The sequence below is a fragment of the Arachis hypogaea genome, chromosome 5 (genome assembly GCF_003086295.3).
Source record: "Arachis hypogaea cultivar Tifrunner chromosome 5, arahy.Tifrunner.gnm2.J5K5, whole genome shotgun sequence".
NCBI classification, from domain to species: domain Eukaryota; kingdom Viridiplantae; phylum Streptophyta; class Magnoliopsida; order Fabales; family Fabaceae; genus Arachis; species Arachis hypogaea.
Window position 1 is genome coordinate 105,664,187 of NC_092040.1, and position 4,777 is coordinate 105,668,963.

The 4,777-nt window shown below is 26.5% G+C and overlaps 1 pseudogene; it reads left to right on the forward strand.

Annotated features, from left to right (window-relative positions):
- The first annotated feature begins 2,324 nt into the window (after nucleotides 1-2,324).
- Nucleotides 2,325-3,086, forward strand: LOC112799833 (transcription factor bHLH51-like; annotated as a pseudogene).
- Nucleotides 3,087-4,777: the final 1,691 nt, after the last annotated feature.

A 4,777-nucleotide genomic window follows, 5' to 3' on the forward strand; every position in this document is an offset into this window, starting at 1 on the left:
CCTTCTTCTTCTTCAATGACACCGAAATAGAGAGAAAGAGTTAAGTAAGCAGAAGAGTGGAGAATTGCCGGCTACATGCATCAACTGCTATATATATATATATATATATGTATAGATAGATAGATAGGATATAAACTTTTTGGATAACTAATAAAAAAAAACAAAAAAGATAAGTTAGTTAATTATCTTCTGATCTATTTTGAATTTGAATTAGATTCAATCTAAACTACCTATTTTTTCTGGGGACAATTTTACAGATTTTAGTATTATGAATTTCATTTTGATATAATGTAAAGTATTTATATATATATATCTACGTAATAATTATTTAAAAAAACAAATATAATTATATTGTATAAAATATTTTATACGATCATCCACTGAAATTGAACTTATTTTATAACAGATAAATTTAATTGATATTTTTAATAGTTAAAGGGTGTAATATTTTCAAAAGATTTTAAATAATTTAATTTAAATTACTAAGGGTGTATATAGTGTACACTATACATGGAGCAATAGAAACAGATCGAGTCCATTGAACTAGTCTAAAATTTAGTAGATAGCCTAAAAAATTATAAGACCAACAAAATAAGATAAAAAAAATTAAACTACTATTTTTAGACATAAAAATTAAAAATAATAATAAATTTAATTAACAAAATGAACAAAAATAATTTTGTAGGTACAAATTTCGTTCCTTTATAATAGATTTATCGATATTCTGAAATTTGATAAATAAACATTATTTTATTTGAATTAATCCAATATAATTGGTTGTTAATATATATAAATTAAAATTGAAAAGTAAAATATTTTTTTCCTCATATTTGAAAAATAAGTTTTGAAATGTTGTTTCAAATGTCGAAATGGAATTTTGTCAAACTAATTTGAAATATATAATTTTTAGAACATTTTTAAATTGGTTAAAATAATTTTTAACTTGAGAGATAAACTTATTTTATCCATACCAAAAAATCTAAAATCCTATACAATTAATATGTTGAATATTGGATTTGATTTTATCACATTTTTCATTGCAATCTGAATTTTATAATAAATATGCCTTGAATTTATAAAGTAAATTCTTAAGTTAAAATTCACTTTCCATTTAGTGTAAATTTGATATCCCAATGATAGTTGTTGTCCTTTCATCACATGTATTTTAATTATTTTACAATTTATTTGAATCTCTTTATTAAACTCCAAATAGTGGAGAGCGTACATATATTTAGGGTAAAAGACAAATATATTTGGATGATGCCTAACAAAAAGATGGAAGACTCAATTTAGTTTGTTATTGTATCGTTTAAGTATTAATTTGAGATGTTTAATTTTTGGAAAATCAAATTAATTAGAGGTGAAGGCGGATCAGATATGGCCAAAATTTCGATTTGATCCACATTAAAATTATCGGATCGAATCCAATATCCGCAGTTTTTAAATTTGGATCCGATCCGATTCACACATTTGCAGATCGGATTGAATATCGGATATATATGCAAAACATAAAAATATTTTTAAAAGGTTATTTTTATTAAAAAAATCAATAAAATTTATTTTTTCTATTTTTTTAAATATGTTTACTCTTAAAATAATATTAAACATATTTTTTTAAATAATAAATTAAAATAATACAACATATATAATAATTATTAGTTGAAATAAAACATAAAAAAATATTTACTTATTTATTTTTTTATTTTTGCGGATACTTACATAAAATCTGCAATCCGATTCTATTAGTATGCAGATTAGATCGGATCTGATCCGATAACCTTGCGAATTGAATTTATATCCACAATTTTCGGATCGAATGCGAATATACGGATTGGATCCGATACATAAACACCCCTAAAATTAATGCACAAGTGATTATTTATGAACTAGTTTAACTATTTACTTCTCTCCATTTTGGCAAAGCATTAAGTTACTTTGATTATGCTATTCAGCGTTTAGATTTTTTTCCGCCTTGAATTCTAGCAAGAAAATAGAATTTACCTACCTTAGGAAAATGACATGATATGCAAGGTATCATTAGTTTATGCTATTAATAGCTTTAATAGGTTCCATGATAGAACTAAGCATTTGAATTCTACTTCAACCTTGATTCATCAACCTTGATAGATAGAGAACTAGAGAAACTATACATGTTATTGAGATTATGTTTTTGTTTTCTAGACTGCATAAATTCTATAATTGATTATGCTTTGAAAACAAATTCAGCTAGAAGGGTAAAAACAATATAACTTCAACTTTCAATTATGCTGGAATGAATTTTACAAAAGCAGAATCAAATTAATTAAGCTTTGTTGCGGATGCAGATGGACAAGGCTACATTACTAGGGAGTATAGTAGATCATGTGAAGGATCTAAAGCTAAAAGCGATGGATGTGAGCAAAAGCATCACAATTCCAAGTGAAACTGATGAAGTAACAATAGAGTGTGACCCTGATCATCAAGATGAAAGCTATGCTAAAGTGAAGATACTGAAGCACAACATTGTAATTTCATCAGTTTGCTGTGATGATAGACCAGAACTTTTCAGTGAACTCATTCAAGTGCTAAAAGGGTTGAGGCTCACAGCAGTTAAAACTGATATAGCGGTGTTGGTGGCAGAATCAAGAGCATATTAGTAAAAAGGTATTAGAAATTCTGGTAGATCTAAAAAAGAGAGTTAGAAGCCAAAGAAAAAAGGAGTAGAGAACAGAGAAAGATGAGAAGAGAATGAGAAAATAAATTCATTGATTTAGAAAACTACTTTATAGAAGAGGTCTAATCTTACATTTATAATCACAGTTGAAGTAGATTTTTCTAATAACTAATTATCTTTTTAACAAATTTGACAGTTGAGCATAACTAACTTCTAATCACACGCTTCACATTTAAGCTATTTATCTCTATTTATCCTTAACAATTGGTGCTATGCTCTAAGGAATATGAAGGAGGTGGTGGTGTTTGCCTGAAAACTCAAACAATCACTCAAATATGTAGTTAACAAAATTGCTTCATCATCTATGACATCAACTTGTCCCACAAGAAGTAAGAGGCAAAGGTTCTTCTTGCCTTCACATTTCATACAGTGATTTTTACAATTTTTTATTTTATTTTACTTCTCACTACACCAAATTAATCATATACCTACACTTATTTACGATTCTTATTTTAAGAGTCTCTATTCTTTATTCTTATTTTAAGAGCCTCTATTTTTTAATACAGTGACATTTATACATATAATTTTTTATCTGTCATTAGAGTTTGTTTCTACGTTATTTTTAGAAAAGATTTTTTGTTTGATGTTCTTTTTTTAAAAGATCTTTTACAAAATTAAAAGAAATTTTATATTTGAATATCTCATGTAATTTTTTTTTTTATTTATCAATTATATTTGAGTGAATTAAGATAAAAATATTTTTTTTATATATTATAGCTTTTGAAGTCATGGGCTTTAATTTTTACTGTAAACACTGGTGAAAAGAGAAAGCTTAACTACTAGAAAAAGGTGCAGCATGCATTAACCAGAGGCCTGTTGATTCTGTGATTTTTAGCACCTTGTGTGGATACTTATTAATTGTTCCATGAATTTAATCCACCAAATGCAAATTTAATGCCAAATCACAAAAAGCTTTGAGACAGTGTGCTGCAGGCTAGATTAATTATCCGAATATTTCCTCCCTTAAATATTTGTTGTCAAGTTGTAAGTGATATTGCTTATTTTCAATTAAAGTTTCTAAAATTGGATAAGTCAAGTTTTTAAGAGTTTTACACTTTTACTAACAAACATTCTTGTAGAGATGTAGTATTCTTATTAAAAAGTACGTATTTGAATAATTTGCTAAACCTCCTTTTTAATACCATTGAGATATCATTACACCTTGATCATGATTCATTTAAGTAATAGCATTTTTCGTTTGCACACCATTCTAGACATTCTTAATTAACATAAGTTTTGCAAGTACATGCGAGGAGATTATCTTTACATTAACCAAAGTTTTATATAATTTTGAGGTGGGTTCAACTAAAAAATTACTTTTTTTTTAAGTTAATGTTAGTTAATTTTTTTAATTATTTATTTTAACATAGAAAAAATTAAAAAAATCTTTTCTATTTATTTTATACATAGAAAAGATTTTTTTCTATCTCTAGCTAGTAATTTCACACACATTAACTCAATCACATAAAAAAGAAAGGCAGACAGCTGATCATAGTGCCACACATAAAAAAGAAAAACAAAAACATTTCAGACAAAAATAGGGTATGTTTTAGTTGCCATAAATTCCTTCAAAAAAGTTCTTCTATATGATAAATGATTATATTGAAGCCTATAAACGTAAAAGAATGGAAAGTCCTCATGTATATGCCATTATTGACACAGTCATCCGAAAAATGATATGGGTAACCTTTGCTTTTCTTATCTTTTACATGTATGCGTGAAGTTTTCAAATTTATAACCACTTACACATTTTATTTGAGCAAATCCTTATCCTGGCTCTTTCTTTTCTTCTCCAGTGAAAATAAATCAATCTATAATTATATTATAAGAAAAAAGATTTATGGCTATGCTTTCTTTGTTATACTTTAAAAGCGTGGTCAAAACTAATCAATTGCCATACTTTTATGAAGGTGACGATTGAATAAAGATTTGGCCACTTTTTTTTGCTACTCTTCAAAACGTAGCGAAAGAGGTCAATAGCCACACTTTTATGAGGTGGCAATTGATTCAAAATTTGACCACACTTTTTTGTCACGCTTAAAAAGCGTAGCCATAGAAAAAAAC